This window comes from Nipponia nippon, unplaced genomic scaffold (assembly GCF_047370975.1).
Source record: "Nipponia nippon isolate SJK-2023a ecotype South Korea unplaced genomic scaffold, ASM4737097v1 scaffold_3, whole genome shotgun sequence".
In the NCBI taxonomy this organism is placed as follows: Eukaryota; Metazoa; Chordata; class Aves; order Pelecaniformes; family Threskiornithidae; genus Nipponia; species Nipponia nippon.
The window spans coordinates 51892794-51911739 of record NW_028262347.1 but is presented as its reverse complement, the minus strand read 5'-3'; the positions used below and the strand labels follow the sequence as shown (position 1 = coordinate 51911739).

The 18946-nt window shown below is 40.2% G+C and overlaps 1 protein-coding gene across 5 annotated transcripts in view; it reads left to right on the top strand.

Annotated features, from left to right (window-relative positions):
• Positions 1 to 3443: 3443 nt before the first annotated feature.
• CDK17 (cyclin dependent kinase 17) overlaps positions 3444 to 18946 on the top strand; it is a 95110-nt gene continuing 79607 nt past the window's right edge. For 2 of the 5 annotated variants that reach the window (XM_087764616.1, XM_087764610.1), the window contains exon 1: positions 3445 to 3914. The gene's annotated coding sequence lies outside the window, so the exon portion shown is untranslated. Of the gene's footprint in view, positions 3915 to 4467; positions 4632 to 16496; positions 16518 to 18946 lie in introns of all 5 variants that reach the window. The other 3 variants (XM_087764612.1, XM_087764611.1, XM_087764614.1) reach the window with 3 other exon arrangements.

Here is an 18946-nt window from a genome sequence, read left to right as displayed (position 1 = left end):
ACTGGCTTGGTATAAGAAAACAAGAAACTATCTTAATTTGATTATTTTAAATGGATTGGAGTTTTGCGTAGGTGGAAGATGATCATTACAGAAAGGAGTGCTACACAGGCTAACATATAAATAGCTCGTGCTGTGAGCAGAACAATAGCTCTGTTTCTTCTCTCAGAGCACAGATACAATTAGTTAGAGGATATTGCATTCTTCAGAAATTTTTGGCATCCAATAGAAACAGACAATTGCATTTCAAAACAAAATATTGTATTTGAAAATCATTTCCCCTTTTAATTACCTGCCAAGACTTTCGGTCCTTCCCCTGCAAATGAACACATCCCTTATAGTTCAGCCCAATGCTTTCCCACACTGCTGGCTGGTTGCGAGGTCGCTGACTCCTGCTGCTGCAACACAGAATCCTCAACTTGGCTCTTGGCAGGAAAGTAACTGCTTTCCACATACACTGTGTCAAAAATACATACGTTTCTGTAAGGCTTCCCTCTACCATTATATGAACTTCACTGATGTAACTCCTACACTTTCACTGTCACAAAATAACTATGTCCTTCTGTTCAATAAATGCAGAGGCAAAGCCAGTGTATTCATATTCAAAGCAAGAAATCTTGGTCCCCTGACAGCACTGTATTCCTATTGCTGGACTTACATTCTAATGGCTGATGTAGAGTTCGTCAGATCGTCCAGTGGCAATAATTCATTCCGTGTAACCTGGGCATATGCCGTTCTCACTGGCTTACAGAGCAGACCTATTGCACTCACCAGCCAATCCATCTTAAAACTAGTTTAAAATATTAATAATCATGGTCAGCTAGATGGAAATATGATTGATTGCTACATATTCCACTAAATAATAAAGCAAATCAATAGCTATAGTTATAAAACCAGACTCATGGGTTAAATTAATCAAAATCAGTGTCTACGTTTCAAACTTATGTCTGTCACTCTGTCTTGCTTCTGTACTGTCTTTTGCCCAGATGTGCAAATCTTTCTCTGAGGGCACCAGGTAGTGGTAGATACAAAGGCCAAATGGATATCAAGTGTTACACTGTTACAGACTCTTCCCTCTTAACAACTCATTATTCTCCCCATTACGAGTGGAAAACCTTCAAATATTCTCATTGCACTGCAATCAGTGTTGACCCCTTATTTCTTGGGTGACTCATCCTAACTGCTCATTTTTTAAGTTTCTTCTTTTGTTCCTCATAATTACTTTTCCTGTCATAACAGAAGTATCAATGGCAGACATGAATATGTATAAAGTAAACCAAGCATATTTTACTAATATTTTTAATACTTGAAAACAAAAACACGGCTTCATAAACTTCCAACCCACCTTCTCCCCTTCATTTATGGAACATAATTTACTTGGACGTGCTGCAATAAATGCACTCATTGCTGCGCTGTCTCAAGAACTTGTTTTACAAATCATGTGTGTAATGACAAACTTGCACACAATCATTTATAATGGTATTACTTACCGAAAATAGCCTTCAAATTGAATAAGGGAAAACAAAACACACATCATCTTGTTAGCATTCAAAGATCAGGAGAACTGGTAGGTCTAGCAAAAACTGGTAGGTCCTGAGCTTTAAAGAAGATCTGTAAGGGATATCTTTGCATTACCAGGAAGCTCAAAGCTTGAATGTCTGCTTTCTCTGTGTTATTAAAAATCCCACAAGTTTTGCAAAGGTAAGGTAGCTATCCTACGTCTTGAAAACATTTCAAAAAGACCTCAGTAATCATGTTTTGTCTCTATAAACAGCAAGTTTGTTTCTGAGTCATATTTACTGCTTCTTATCCTAAACTGATTTCACCAAAAGTCTACATCAGCATCAGCAAAGTGAATTTGTGTGCATGTCAGAAGCGGTTTCGTGCTTGCACTCCTTTTTTAGGCAACAGCAAGTGACTTCTGTTTACTGGGAAACATACGCGTCTGTGTTCTGGTCTGCTTGTGCTGCTGGAAGGGTGCAACAGAGCTGGAAGCAGGGGAATTTTCAGCTGGCACTGCTCCTGCAAAGGCAGCTCCCACTTGGCCCTGCCGTGAAGAAGGACTGGCTAGAATAAGCAGCACATGATGTTCCTCAAGATCAGGAGCTTGCTGCTGCTGCAAATTAACATACACTCTGGTCTCCAGCTAGACGCAGCATAGCACAGACCCGCCTGCGGAGCGATGGAGCTTTGGCCTCCCTCAGCACACACAGGAGTGTGGCAAAGCAAAGACTCCCAAGACCTGTGAGTTCGTTCCTCTTAAGGAGCCCATGACATGGCCTGAGGGCATAGTCAGTCAGTAACCCCAGTCTGCACCACAACGGCAGACGCATTTCGGGAAAAGGTCCTGTGGTCGTGACACTGAACTTTAGCCAACAAAGTAAGAGAGAGTGAGCAGGCAGGCAGTGAGGGTCAGCGGGTGTGCAAAAGCGAAAAAAACCAATTTGCCAAATTCTGCCCTAAGCGTACCTGTGACGTGGTAGTTGAAGTTCAAACCCGTGTCACTAAAATCACTTAAGATTCTTGTTATACTTTGCGTGGTGGAAATATGAAAACAACAGATAGCGCAGAGTAACTGGCTCACTAGTTTTTAGCTTTTAGGTCTTGTTTAGTAGGACACAAAGCCTAAGACATCCAGGGATGGAAAGGGCTGAGAAGCGAGGGAATGCAAACCCGATCACTTTGACAGGAAAAAGATTCCAAGCACGGGAAGGAAGTGCAGTTGGCGCTGGCAGAGCGACCGCAAGGAAGACAAAAAGGATGGTACAGGGACCGCGAATGCAGGAGACAAAGGAAAGAAAATACCACAAGAATAAACATGGAAAGGATGTTTTTGTAGCTACTGAGTTAGAAATCGATCATAAAAAGCCACATGGCTTCCCTTAACTTCAGTTACTGAATTGTCAGCCGGGGCGGTGGGAGCGGGGGGATGCCTGCCACCTCAGAGACGAGCTAAATCACCCGCGAACCCAAGAGGAAACACCGCCAGGAGCCGGAAAACATGAAGCGAGCAAACGCCCCTTCCCACGCTGCCCTCCCGAAACGGCTCGGGGGGACTCCCCCCAGACGACCAGCGGCGGGCAGGGCCTGGGGGCGGCCTCCCGGGCCTGCGGAGCCTCTGCCGGGGCGATCCGCTTCCTCCCGCGGGAGGCGGCGGCTGCGCAGGGCCGCCGAGGCGGCGGCAGCAGCGCCCCCCTCGGCTCGGCGCTCCCCCGCGGGGAGGGCGGCCCGGGGAAGGGCTGCGGCAGCAGGGCCCCCTCCGCCGCCCCGGGCATTCCCGGCGGCGCGGGCCCCGCGCTCCGCCCTCCGCCCCCCCCGCCGGGCCGCCCCGCTCCGCGGCAGCCACCGGCTCAGCCGGCGTCGGGGCCGCCGCGGCCGCTAGGTGTCGCCGGCGCCCGGGCCTCCCCCGCGGCCCCTCCTGCGCTCCGGCTGCCGGCGGGGCTGTCTCAGTGCGAGCCTCCGCGCTGCGAGCGGGCGGAGGCGTCAGCCCGCAGCGGGGACGCGCAGCCCGGCTCGGCTCGGCTCGGCTCGGCTCGGCCCGGCCCGGCCCGGCCCTTCCCTTCCCCGCGCACGCCCCGGCTGACGTGAGGCCACCCGGGCCGCTCTTGGCACCGCCTGCGGCCGGGCGGGCGGCTCCCGAGCAACGGCCTGCGGCCGCTCTCCGGCGCCGGGGAGCCGCGGCAAGGCGAAGGCTGCGGCGGCGGCGGGGGAAGCAGCCATGTTGGAGCGGGGAATAAAGTGACTTTCCTCGGGGAGGGGAGCGCGGCCGGCGGCCCGGCGGAGGCGGCGGCTCTCGGGGAAGCGAGGGGAGGGGGGCTCGGCTCCCGGCGGCCGGATACCGCTCCTGGGCGGAGGAGGAGGGGAAGGAGAAGGGGGAGAGGAACCGCCCCCGGACCCACGGAGCTCCGGCGCTGCTGGTGAGTTGTGGCCGCTCATTGTCTCCCGGCCCCGGGGTGCGGGTCCGGCTCGCGGGGCTGGGGCCCGGGCCGCGGGGGGCCCTGGGCTTGCGTGTCCGTGGGACGTCGCGGGGGGGCGAGGTGCAGAGGCGGCCCAGGGGAAGGGGGAGGGTGATGGGAGCGGGGGCGGGGGGCGCCCCGCGAGAGGGCCGAGGGGCTGCTCGGGGCGCCCGCGGGGGCCGGGGCCGGGGCCGGCAGGGCCGCTCTGCCCCCCCGGGCTGGGCCGGGCCGGGCCGGGGGGGATTTCCGCCGCCCCTTGGCGGCTGGGAGCGGCTGCGCGGGGCCGGGGCTGCTGCGGGGGGCTGAGCCCCGTCTGCGGGGGGAGCCGAGGGAAGCCGGGCCGGAGGGGTGAGCCCGGGCTCGCAGCCGGTGAGCACCGCCGGGTTTTTCGGCGATCCTGCGCTCGTAACTGTCCTTTCCCCACCGCCTCCTCCCCTTCAAACGAGGCTGCTTTCTCCTGACAGCTCTTCTCCTCGCAGCCTCCGCACGTATGACACATTCGCCTCTATTGCAGGCCTGCCCCCCACACGCACACCCGAAATACGTAAGGTTTCCGTGCGCGGTGTAAGAGCCGTTGCGCCCTGAGCCGCGAGTTCGTAGATGACAGGGGAGGCGAACGTTTGCTGACCCTCAACTTCTGTGCGCTGCTTTTCTCCCTCCCCTTCCTCCCCGAGACAGGTAACGGCCTGGGGCCAGTGAGAGCAAAATGGTTCTTCCCTCGCAAGGACGGGGGAAATTAGATGGCGTTAAGTATATTTTATATTTCATGGAAATTTGCTGCACCCGCCGGTTCCAATACCGTGTTCATAGGAGTGGATTAGCTGCTGTGTTGGAAGGACGCTGACCTTGATCCCCTTTGTCTCTTCTGCAACAATTTTGGTAGCTGGCTGGAGTTGCTTTAAACTCATTGCCGTCTTTGGCACTTTGCTAATGGTGGTTATCAGTTGTGAGGGAAAAGGGCTGAGGTATATTGTAATCCAAACTAAATAATTTAAAAAGCACCTGTTTTGTTTTTTTTTTTAAATTTTGGTGAATAATTTATGTGTTTTTTTTCTTTTTGTAATTTAACAGAAGATCAATAGCAACTTTCTTGTAGCTATCGTGGCATAGATATGAGGAGAGGAAGCCTGGTTTGACATTCTTCCATTCCTGCCCCCCCCCCCCTTTTTTTTAATTGTATTAATTGAACTGGAAACTAGATGACCAAAGGTTAAATACTCTGAAGATGTGGGACAGAAGAAAACATTTGTGAAATTAGAATTAGTACTAAAGTCAGGTTTGTTTTCTTACTAGACTTGGCTAAAAGTGAAGCAGGCGATATGGTATTTTATGTGCTTAAGATGTTAAATAAACTGCCGTATTGCTTTGTTGTAGGAATTCTGTATCCTCATATGCAGCTCTTGTTATTTATATCTGCACTTCAATAAGAGATGTGAGAGAGACTCATTTTGAATAATTAACACAAAAGCAACAGTTATGAAAACATGAAATCATATGTTTGAAATGCATAGTGAAAAATTTCCTTAAAAATAATCTATACTTGAAAGAACAAACTGAATTTACTTCTCCAACATAGAGAAACCATTATAATCTTAACTTGGCATTAAAAGGGCCACTTAAATTTGAAAGATGAAAGCATCTTTTTTGATGGCGTTATTTAAATACTGCTTTGACAATAATGAGTCTGGCTTACAAAAATCTTTAGTAAGGATAATGCAGTGAAGTTCATACCTGGCATTTGCATATTGTGTGGTGTAGCCCTCTGTTTAGCTGGGATGGAGCTCTACACAGATCAGTAGGTGGGGTCTGCCTACATCCATACCAAGGAGTTTGCAAATTGGAGCCTGTGTTGTCTGAAGGAAATTATAGTGAAAGTGGCGAGTCATTTTGAGCTTGGCTAAGGATGTAGTGCATTAATTGATCTTTTTAATGTGTAAAATGCTACTAATGTGTAGTGAAATACTTGATTTCTAATTCCAAATATAATTAGATTGAGAATAACTGAAAACCAGAACAGGGCTGTGTTTTTCTCCTGAATGGCTCTGGCTTCAGTTTCTACCTAACACTGCAGCGTGAAAATATGATATAGCTTATGACATGGATGTTAATATGTTCTGTATGCCTGTGTTATTGTTACAACGTGGAGCTCTTGCAGTAAAACTACGCAGAATTTTTTTAATGGCTTACTAACATACAAAGTCTTCTGAATTCTTAAATGACTACCTGCTGGTAGAAGGAAAAAAAAAAAAAGAATGTTTCTCTAGTCTTAATAAGTTTTGGTTCAGTACAGTATATTTGAGTAATTGCACCTAAAAAGTGCAATCGGGAAAGGCTTCATTGGAGACTGATTCAATGAACAGTCTGTATTGAAATCTTACCGGGAATTTCCTCTTTACCTTCCTTTCACATTTAATGGAAGCTATTGATATTTCATGTACTGATCAGCTTCTATTTTGTTGGCCAAGAAAGCTAATCAGCCGTTTTTTAAAAAGGCGTATATACTAGTTGTGTCCTTATTGAATGTGTAATCTGGTGCAATGTGAAAATGGACAAGATCATGTCTAAAAATTAGGCTCAGTAATAATAAAGCTTTTCTAGCGTAAACTCACCTTTTGTAAACTCACTAAGTGTTGCTTACAGTTCTGAAGTTATGGGTATCTTGAGTTCTTAGCTGCATGCTTTTTAATGCCTGGGGCTTTTTTTTATTTTTACAGCAAGCTCTGAATACGTATTTACTGAGGCAGCTGGGCACCACTGTAATCAGTGGCATTTCAGAATCTGATCTAAAACAGTACTTCACAACTTTAGCTTGTAAAAATGCTTTTTAAATGCCAAATTTTTACTTCACAGTTATGCTTCACATCTAAAGAACAAACTAAACCAGTGATCATTGTCTTGATCACCAGCTTCTGATCATTGTCTTTTTTTGCATTGCACATAATTGTAGCAATGACTTTCTCCTTCTGAGTGTAAGAACTGGAAATTTTTTCTCATGCCTGCTCACATGCTGATGTAGAGACTATCTTACTTGCATGTTAGAGGTGAAAGCATTTTATATTGAAATGTTTTGATCACTAGACAATAGTTTTAATTTACTTATGAAAAACCTTTAAGAAATCTAAGACTATTTTAAAAGAACTTTACAAATGTTTGCTATCTTGCTGTGTATACCTTTTGGAGCCTAGTAACATTTTTCCCCATTATGTGGGGAAGAACAGATACTGCTCACTCCAGAAATACGAGATTCCCAGAAATGCCCATTAATGATGTGGAATGCTTTCTTTTTCCTGTGTATTTTGTGAAGAGTTGTGATGTACTTTTGACAACTGTTTCTCTGAAGAGTGAGAGTTAATGCTTGTTTAGCCAAATGAGTAGTTAGAATTCTGTATCCAATACAAATCCATACATGCTCACTCTTAACTAACCTGATGGATTTGCAGTTCTTCCAGAGTTGTTGGTTTCCTGGGCTTCTTTTAGCAGAGATGACAACTCCAGAGTTCAGTAGAACTGGCTAATTAGAACATCTGCAAACAGCAGTTTAAACCTTGAGCGTTTAACCACTGATGTTGATAGTCACAAGGAATAAAACTGGAACTTGAGCTAGTTTGCCAACTTGGAGCACAAGAACATTACAAAAAAAAAAAAGTTCTCCTTCAGTTCTGTGATCTGGTTATATGGAAAACAATAACCTTAATGGATGCATAGATCAGGTAATTTACATCAGGCCAGCTTTTGATACATCAGTCCTCGGGTAATAAGGCTTTTGCCACTTCCTTGGAGATAATTATACCCTGTGCCTGACTGTATTATAAAATACCATAGACACACTGATACTGGAAATAACAACTCTATGCTTTACTGCATTATTTGGGCTTTTGTGGTCTAGTGCCTGTTTTTAAAGGATTAGAAATTTCTTTCAGTAGGGAACATCAGGTTATCACGAGGTGCTGTGTGTAAGCATGAATGTTATAAAGAGAGAAAAAAGAAATGTGTGAGTAACATCGTCAAAAAATACAGCAGCAGCAGAAGAAATAACTGTCAAATCACATTTTAATTTTTCATGTGGGGCAGAATTAAACAATGATTTTAAGAAAAGGGAGAATACCAACTTTATAACATTTTTAAAAGGCTTCTGTGAATTTCAGGACAATTTTCTCCTTGCTTCTGTAATAACTTGAAAATATAGTAAGCTGAAGAACGGTTTTATCCTAGGTTTTGATTATGACCCTTCTTCCTTATTTTTTTTTTAATCTTCTCTGGAACAACTAGTTGTGCATGTATGATGATAAACAAGGCTGTGTTACTGTACCAGAACAAAAAAAAAATGACGTCTTTCATTTACACTCCTACCTACAGTTCTTGCCTGTCTTTGTGTTTTAGGCTGGACTTGCTAGGTATCTTGCATAAGTGAATGTTACTCTATGCCCTCTAATCATATTTCATTTAATTATAATCCATACCTTGTAATTGTACTCCTTTCTCTTGACTGCTGCTGTTTTCAAGGCTTGGTGCAGTTGCACGATAGACTCTGATTTTTAACATCTGCGCTTTGTTAGCTTCACTAAGGATACTTGCATGCTTTCAGTTTGTGTTAAAGTTGGCAAGATCATGACTTTCTCTTCTGTGCTCAGTGGATTAGGGCATTTTGCAGGCATGTAGCTGTGCTGATATGCTTATATCATAGTGAACTGCCATAACCTGCCTAGTCTTCTTTCAGGAATGTCTCTCCAAGTATTTCTGACTTCCTGCTCTTACCTTACTGATATGGATGTATCCTGATTTGTTTGCGTTTTGTTCAGGTACGCACAAGACGTTTTTATACAGCAATCATTAAAGGTAACGTTTAATGAGGTTTACAGTAATGGGTGCTAATTGGTGTTCACTGAAATAAAGATCTTTGGGAAATATGGATTAGCAAGAATTGTCAAAGAATATTACTGATCAGCAAACCCATTGTCCTGTAATTGAGAGAAAACCGTTTGGGTTAAAAGGTTACAGTGGCCTATAGGAGTAAAGAAGCCAGTTTACAAAAATGTAAAGAAGTTGAATTAAGTGAATGTGATTGATAAGGGAAGCTGAAGACTGTGATGAGGAAAACCCATGCTGTCACAGACTATGACAATAAGGCAGGGTGTGTTTTAGGAGGAAAATGAATTCTAACAAAGCCATTAGCCCGTTACAAAGGCTAAAGAAAATGTTAGCGTTTGGTGATCATTAGAAGAGGTTGATGTTCATTAAATACTGCTATATTCAGAAGTAAAACCAGATCATAGTCGTATGTGATGCTCTGAAACACTCCCTAAGAGAACCTGGAGGTGTTAAATGGCAGCCACTGAAGTTGTATGGTAAGAATTGTAAAAGTTGATAGGGCGCTTTCTTCTGGCAATGTTTTTCAGTATGTCTCAGAACATTGAGAAGTTCTGTAATTTTTGCACAACTTAAGGTTTCTTTCAGTGGTTTTAAAAGTTAGTAATATGCATAGTAGTGGATATTGACTGAACAGGAGTTTAAGTAGAGGAAATAATCGTTCAGGGTGTATTTATAGAAGACTGACCTTGTGAAATTAACTTTTGGTTCTCTTGATAAGATGAAAAACTTTGTGTGGTATAACATTGTTGATGTTGCAGACAGGCTTCTCTGAAACCTTTTTCTTGGCTGCGATGTGATATTTTGATTAAGGAACTAAAATGATAGATCAAGTGTCTACATATGAAATGGTTTAAAACCTGGCGGATAATGTGAATCAAGTGGTTAACTATAAATAGTTGCCGTTACGTAACTGCGTGTGATGAGGGCTCCTCATCGTCAAAGTACCTTCACGAAGGAGCACGGGAAAGCTGCTCAGTGCCTGCTGTTGGGCATTGCCACTAATGAAGTGAAAGCCAGTGAAAATTGCTGATCATTTTTTTTGTAGCTCGTAGAAAATTGGGAAAACAATAGATGCTGCAGAATGGGTCATTAGCGCAGGGTGGATGCTTGGAAAAATGATTGTTTACTTGATGTGGCATTTTATATCAGGCTCTAAAATAATGAATACAGTATGTTAACTTTTAAAATTGATTATATTTTGTAATTAAAAAAAGTCAAATATAAGCAGCTATTAATATTAGCGTTTAGTTTGGGAATTTACTTTGTAAAGCTTTGGAATAGTTTCTCATGTATAATACAGAACAGATATTAAGTGTTGATCTGCATTCAGTATGTGGGTTTTAGGGAAAGCTTTTATTTTTTTTAAAAAAGATTAATTAATAGCATAATAATTCATTAGTAATATACAAGAGGAAGATAATTAATTGTGAAATAGTAGATTACATTGTATTATATTTCCACCAGTTTTCTGTATATCTTGAAGCAAAGTTGAATTTCAAAATGTAGAATTCATAAACATTCTGTGTAGGCCAAAATAATTGTAGTCATATACATGTTTAACTGGGGAAGATTAAAAGCCTTTTTTTTTTTTTTTTTTTAGTCTGTGCTTAGTTTATTGCAAGAGCAGCTTCCTCTGTTCTTTTTCTCTTTGTCAAGATCTCGTTGTCATAAACAGCAGTATTTACATTTGCAGGAGGCTTGTTTCCTTCTTAAGTCTTAAAGCTCTGTCATAAATATCTTACTAAATTGTTTAAGTGTCTGCTTGTAGAATGTGAAACTGTTTCATCATTCACCTTATTTATGTTTGCTCTGAAAACTAAATATAAAACTTAAGTCTTTGTGCATGACTGTGGGAGACGAAGCTTGGGCTGGTGCGGCCTGTGAATAACTTTGTTGCTCCACAAACAGTTTAAACTGGTGTAACTTTGGCACTATTGCTTAAAGCCATAGTTGTTTTCCCCTTGGCTGGCTGCTGCTCTCATCCCCACGCTGCTGCCTTTGTACTAGCAGGTGTCTTGTGACCATTTGATGACTATGTCAGGGAACCGATGGAGGTTAAAATAGGCACTTGGTTTCAGCTTCACTTTTGTTTTTACACATAAATAATGGTCACTTTCTGCAGAATTGATGGAAAAACAACAGTTTGTAATTATTTGTTTTTTTAAATATCCTGAGCAGATGGGAGGGGAAACTTCCTGTTGTACAGAGAGGAAAGGAGGTCCTCAACTGCTAAATATATCCAACATATATGCTGTACTAAATTCTTCTAAAAATGATGTGTAAAACAGCAGCTCAGAAACTTACTTTGGTACTGAATAAGAAGGGGGGGGGGAAATAATTACTAATAAATCTTATAAAATATATTCTTAATTTTAAATATGGGTACATCTTTGAGGTGGAAGTTCTGAAAGGAAATAGGATTTTTGGTGTGGAAATTGTTAGTTTTGGAGGAAAGAAATCTAAGGAAGCTGAAAATAATATTTTTTTCTTGAAAATCGTATTTAAAAACTGAACTACATAAACTGAAATTAAGCTATGGCAGGAGTTCAAAAATGTTGGAATAGGCAACAATAAAAAAAAAAATCAGTTAATAACTATAGTCGTCATATTTTAAAGGGGCCCATTAGGGGAGTTGTGCAGGATCCTTGTTTGTTCTGAAGAAGTGATTACCTCAGGAGAGACAAGACGAGATCTTTGGCTTCATTGAAGCTACAGTTTGGATTTAAATCACTGAAATTTACACTGAGTGTTCTTGAGAATATATCCTGTACAGTACTCAGATAAACCAATTTCAGAGGCAATTCCAAAAGTTTTAAGATTCTCCATAGTATTTCGTTACCTTTGTCAATATGATTCAGCAGGTTTTGGCAAAGAAGCAAAATATTTTAAAGCTTATGCTATTTACCTTCAGGATTAAACAAGATAAACAGCTTACAGTGTTCCCATTTGCACACATCACAGTATTTTTAAACCTGCTGCTTGTAATTCTATGTTGTTTATCAGGGAATGCAGTTAACCTAAAGGTTTTATGGTAGCTTGTTTCTGATACATCTCAATATAATTCTCAAAAGCAAAATGTTTGATCCCTAAGCCAAAAAAAAAATAGCTTTAAAATTTATTTAGGCAAAAGAAGGCCTTTTGTTATTAAGCCTACTCTTTTTTTCTGGACAGCACAGGAGAAACAACATAATGGTGTATAGTAATAAGTTTGCTCAGTAGGTATATGGTTTTCTTCTTGAAATATGCAATTTTAGTGTTTTAGGAACAATATCAAGTAGATTATGAGTTCTGAATTTAGGAATTTGGTATGCTTTAGCAGTAAGCTTAGTTACTGCATTTTCAAATGCATTTGGGTTTAGTTTGTATATAAAATGTAGAGTGTTGTTAACAAAGTGTTCTGAACATGCTTCCTTTAAAATGGGCGCTTTTTTTGTTTCAGTGGTCTTACATAATAGGAGTTTTGGTTTCCTGGTATTTGTGAATGTTTCTGGTAGTAGAAGAGGTAGACATTGTTGAAGGATTTAAGTCATACGTTGTTCGTCATTGTTAAAAGTTATTTCGGGGATGAATGGATAGCCAGTGATGATTTGCACCCGTAGCTGTGTCTTAACAAAATACCTATATTCTTTTTAATCATCTGTTTCTAGGAGTGGGCAGATAAAACCTGGATTTTTTTTTTTTTTCAGCAAATAATTTATTCACATCTAAAATACAAATTGTGCCAGATTGACTGATTTGGGTTTTGCGCCTTTTTTTTTTTTTTAATGCTCAGTAGAGCATTTTAATCAGTAGAGCTAAACAGGTTGAGAGGGTAATCCAAAGTTCTTAATATAGAGCTGCCTCTCTTTCCACATTTACCTTGGAGGGAGCCCATCACAGTCATTGTTTTTGTATTACAGCATAACAGTTTGAGCTGAATCAAGCACTTGCTTCACAATAATTTTTGCTGCATCAGTAAACCGAATAGGTTTCCACTACTATCTGGAAAGTACTGGAGGGAAGACAGAGGGGAGGAATTACATGGTTGGTAGTGAAGAAGGAAGAGGGGGTGGCTTGGGGAGGGAGCCAAGCGTTTTCTTACTGGTGGTGGGAAACTGTTAATTGACCCCAGACTTGGTGTGAGACTTTCTCCTAAGTGCCTCAGGGTGCCTAAACGTGAATACTGTGAATCCCCCCCTGCAATTTATGCAGTTGGGTCTTTAATATGTAAGCAAGAAAACATGCAGATTTTTCTTTATTCTTCACTTCTGCTTGCAGGTGGTTAGCATGAATTAAAATTCCAGTCGTGAGTAGTAGTTATAGTATATTTTAATATTGAAATAGATTGCTGAATCTGTTTTTGTTTTATGTCTCGTGGCAATTTCAGAAACTAGGGTTGCAAGGACAGATAAAAATGATCTGTTTTTTTATATTATGAGAACCTGGTTCTTAGAATATATATGCTCCATGATAAAATAAGCCTAGTGAAGATTTGAGCATATGCTACACCTGCAGTCGATGTTCATTATTGACTTTTTAATGACATTACACTGCATAAAGTTAGTTGTAAATTTACATCTTTGCATGATTGGATTGTCATATCTGCTCTTGGTAACTGAAATAGTATCTTAATTCAGAGTTAGTTTTTTGGTTTTTCTTGGAAGATAGAATGTGAAATCTCTGTTTTACTTGTATATTGAGAATTATTTCCTTGGGTTGGTTGACATTATTTGCCAAGTTTTATGCTAGTTTAGATAAACTGTTGAAGATGTTGCAGTTATATCTTAAAATAACAGGTTTTGTGGAGTGACCTTTGTCAGTTTTAATGGAAAGTAGTGCATCACTAGCTAAGAAGTATGTAGGGACAGATTATGCCAATTTTTGATTGCTTAACTTAAGGCTTCTTTAAGATACTAATCTTCAGGGTGCAAGTGCTGAGGATGTTTTGAAAATCAGCCTTTCAGTGTTGGCTGCAGAGACATGTTAACAGAAATAACACCCTGACAGTGTCCAAAAACCTGGTGGTATAGTTTCTGGTAAACATTTCTAGGAAACAGCTGGAGGAGAAGCGAAGATGGTGTATCTATAAAATACTGGTAAGCCAGCTTTATACGAACGCAATAGGATAGCTTTCACTTTTCTATGGCTAAGTGATATCTTGCTCTCAGTCTTTTTATACCAACGTAAATGAATCTATCCTGGACTATTTAACCTACGTTAATGCTTTATGTCTCAGTCTAGGTAATTGCACTGGTGCCTTTTCCAGTTGTATGTCAGACAGAACTAACACATATGTAACCTCGCTGCTTCCAGACAGGCCTGAAACACAGACGTGGAAAGCAGTCCTGTTGACTGTCTTCTACAGGGAATATTCTCTCTTAACTACATTGGGTATACAGAGCTTCCAGTAGTAGACTATTAAAAAAAAAAAAAAAAAGTCTTTGTCACTTAAGGAGGAAAAAAACCTCAAACCTCTGATAAAGCGCAGGAAGCAAAATTGTTGACAGAGAAAATTCCTTTTCTGTATAGTCATTTTTATGAGAAGAGCCACACCCCGAAGGTAATATATTTAACTGTTAGTGGATCCTAGTGACATAATAGATGTTTTTTCCCTTGTATTCAGAGGTTTAAAAGGGATAAGAAAATTAGGTGGGTTAATATCCTTTCAAAGTTATTTGTGGTAGTTGCCATGTCATGTGTTATGTTCTAATTTAAAAATACTTGTGCCTCTATGGTTGTAAGAGGCTTCGGAAGAATAACATGTCCTGTTTTGTGCAAAAGTAGGAGACATTTATGATGGTCCTTTCATCTTGTTTAACTCCTGACAAAACTCCTTCCACAGTGTGCACAAGCCTTGCTTTTTCTGCTAGGTAGTAATATTATTGCAGGTGGATTGAGTTATCATGGCTCTTTATGATAAAGTCTAGGAGGCTTTTTGATTAAGCAGTCTGAAATCCAGAGAGGCTGCACTGCGTTTTACAGCACAGAGGTGAACTTTTATTTGTAAATAATGTCCCTTTCCACACCTCAGTTGAGTAGCTTTGCTGTATTTTTGAACCCAACCTTGTTGGGTAGCAAAGGGGACGAATTCAGGTGTCAGAAGTGAGAGGAGTGTATAGCTAGGACAAAAGGAGAGCTTTACAGGCAGGGCATGGCATTCTTACGTGCTGCATCCAGGATTGGATATTACTGGAGTGCGTTTTTGTGAAATATTGGGAATATGGTGGGTTTTTTGTTTTGTTTTGTTTGTAAGCCAGAGGGAGGCCTAGGGGTTGTCTTAGGGCTTTGCTGTCTGTGCTATCAACAATATTTTGATCTAAAAAGTCAGACATCTGTGTTTATGTAGTGAAACACAGCATATGTAAATCTGCTCTTAGATCCCTGTACTGCAGGTTTTCTTTGAGAGATGCTGCATACAGTATTATTCATGATACATGCTGATTATGTGTTCTAAGGATAATTAAATGTTCTGAACTTTAGTAGACTATAGGGATGTATCCAGGTATCCAGTTGTGGCGTTTTTTTGTTTGTTTGTTTTTTTTTATTCCAATCATGAAACACTGTAGATTGAATAATATAATGTTGTAGAAAAGCTAGAGGTGATTACTGGATGGTGCTGTTCATTGCTCTCAAACGTGCACTCTGCAGCATCAAGTTTTGTGACAGAGGAGATTGAACTGAAGCTAAGAAATGTTTTGGATGTCATAACTCGTTGTCTTGTAGTGATACTAATTTAATCTTATCTGCGGTTCTGACAATTTTTCATTGACCAGCCCCTCAGTAGAACACTGTTCACTTCTGCACCTCTGTACCCATGAATGGAGTGCTGGTCCGAGAATTATGTTGTGAAATGCCTTGTACCACTTCTCTCTTTTTTTTTTTGTTTTTGTTTTTTGTTTTGTTTTGTTTTTTTCTTTTAATATCTCGAAGCTTTAAGTGTGTGAAAGTTAAATAGTGGGAATTCTACTAATAAGGTTTAAACTTCCTAAAGGCAAAAAGCAGCTTTTCTCCTTAATTTCCAATATAGTTTTGTTATCTGTTTTTGTCCATCAATATTTTGGGAAGCACTGTATTTCCTAAAAATGTCGGTAGGGAACATCACATGAGGCATGTTTTGTTGTTGTTGGACATTTTTATACGCTTAAATCTTTGCAGCTTATCTGTTTTTTGGTCCTTGTCTTTTTTAGTAATTTGGATGCTACTAGAAATTATTAATATTTGAGATAGAATTTGAGATTTTTTTAAAATTGAATTTTAGATATTTTTTTTTTTAAGAGCCCTTAGAATAATTTTAATCTGCCTTGTTCATCAGATGGCAAAGCTGATGGTTTTGGTGTTACTTCAAGCATCCAGGATCACCGAGTGGCAAAGTGGCAAAAGTTAGTGATAGGATTTTATTCTCAGCCCAGGTTTTCCTTGCTCTTTTCTGTCTTTCCTACATATGTGGTGCAGAAATTTATTTACTCCAATAATTCCATGAGATTAGCTGTAAGAATTTGTATTGTTGTAATAAAGATTGAAACCTGTAGCTTCGGATCTGTAACTTTGCTGGCTTAATTTTTTGTTTGATTTATTTGAAATGATTCACTTTAAAAGGATACTGATGCTTCATATGCAGTAATACAATATTTAGGGCTATTCATTTTTCTACAGTATAATGCAATGTATAATACGGGCTTTAATTTTTTTTCATAGATCCTGTTTGGAACTCTGCCGGTATGTATGTTTTTACTAGCATTGATGAAGGCTGGAGTCTTCATGTGAAAATTATGTACTTTAAACTAAGTTTAAAATTGATTATGTGCATTTCTTCTACCTTACGTAATTTCCTAGAATGAGAAAGCTATGTTTGAAAACAAGAGAAGATTGCCCTGTAGAATGATTTAATTCTGTGTCATTTTGAGACACTACTTAGAGACAGCCTATCTATTACATTGAGTTTTTTCAAATGTTGAATTTTGTTTTAAAAGTGGCGTGCAATCTAAGTCTAAATTCAAACAAATAAAAAGAGAAAACATTATCTATATTAAATGTTAATTAAATTCATAGAAAATAGAAAGGCAGCTGATGGATAGAAGGACATTATGACCTTGTAGAAAACATGAGGTATTTAGGATTATAATAAGCATTAGTAGGCTTTCTGTACCATAGGCCTTTGTATATTTTGGTTTAGAGATCTGGAAGTAACTTTAATAAATATGACCTATTTTTAGATTCAGTTTGTTCTTTGCACTATTGAAAATCCTGCTGATGATTGTACTTGGAACTGTTTTTACTTGAAAGATGCAACGAAATTTTCAGGTATTTCCTTAGTAAAACATTCACATATATTGAGAGGAGGAGGTTAAAATTGCAATTTTATGGCTGGGTGAAATTTATATGTAGCAAATGAGATGTAAAGAAATGCAACCACATTTTCTTCACACATGCAAGAGCATGTTCTGTAAGCAATTTCTGCAGTTACCTTTGTTGCGCGCTTCATGATTAGTTAATGTACATTGGGCATGTTATAAATGCATGTCTGGCATATCAGAATATGATTTATACTGTGTAAATCATAAATACTTTATTCAGTATTTTCACTGCTCATTACACAGAATTGTCTAGCAGCACTTGAGAGAGTAAATGAATTCTCTTAAGACCTAAATGCTGTCATCAGCAATATCTAACATGTTTACATTCTCGACTCTGTGGGCTGTACATGGACCACTTTTTGAAATAATCCACTGTGTGAATAAAGAATATTCAGGTCTTTGTCGTACTCAAGTAGAAGTTTAATACAAGCACTAAATCAATTAAAAATACTGTTGTTTTTGATAGTGAAACTGTCTCTCAATTTTAGACATCCTGTCTCAAAACAGCAATATTCATCATTTAGTATGGTTAAAAGAGAAAGTTGCTTTTTAACAGCTCTTTGTAATTATTCAAGTTAATTGTTTATTTTAAAGGGGGAAGTGAACTAACTTTGTATGAAATGGTGTACAATGCTAAAATTAACCTGATCTGTAGCATGTGATGGACTGTTTATCAAAATGATGCACTGTAACTTAGGATCGCTTAATGAAAACAGCAATATCTTCAAGGTGTTTTTATTTATACAACTAGATCAACATAAATAATTTGAATTAAAAACAAAGTTTGAGGCTTTTTTACAAATGGTTGTGCCTCTCTAGAAGTACAGGTAGCTGGGAGTGGCATTCCTGTCCCAGGGGGTGTAAGGCTGACAGGGGTCAGGGTACGGTGTGGACCAGGCTCTTCATAGACTGGCTTTGCCAGGAGAGTGACATGGGCCCCATCACTCCCCTTCTGGTTGCTCTAGCAGGTGCATTCTTTAATGGTAAAACTAGCTTGCTACCTCAAAGTTCAGAAAAGCATCTTAAATTGCTGCATTAATCCTCTTCTTTCTAAGAGCAATACTTGATAAATACCTGTGTTCCCATTCCTGTCTGTATTCTCACTAACTTGGTCATTTGGTCTTCCTAGTCAGCAGGCTTGCACTCTATAAAAACTTAATGTTGGTACCAAGATAAAGGTTTCTGTCTCTAGGGAAGAGATTAGGTTGAGTATATTGTGAGCTACCGAGGAAGGAACGTTCATTTGCAGGATGAATATTTCACCTGTTTGTGCTGTATCTGTTTTAAGGATAAAAAGAAGTTGTGGTTTAAGAGTGAAAAAGCTTTGAAGTATGTTTTACTGTCACCTCCAAAAGTCATTACTGGCTAGATTATATACCAATACGGACGGGATCCTTTTGTAGTAAGATATTTCCTTAATTAACTCTACCTGTCCATAAAAAAAGCTAGTAAATCTGTGTGTTCTTCTGACATTTATTTTTAGTTCATAAAGTTGTAATGTGAGGCACAAACAAAAACTTTGCTTTGATACTCTAAAAAGGGTTCTTGAACTGAGGATTTGTGCCTCATGTTATCCCCTGCTATTCTACAGATCCAGGAGAAAAACTGATTGTTAAGCCAGCTCTGGTAAATGTCTTATATATGTCAGGGTACATTTGTGTGTGTTCAGTACCAGGCTGTTCTGAAGCTGAACCAACTTGAGTAAATTCTCTTTTTTCCCCCTGTTGCACTGTACACAAGGTTGAAAATAACAGTAGAGTTTTGAAAAAATAAACTGGAAATGGCCATGCC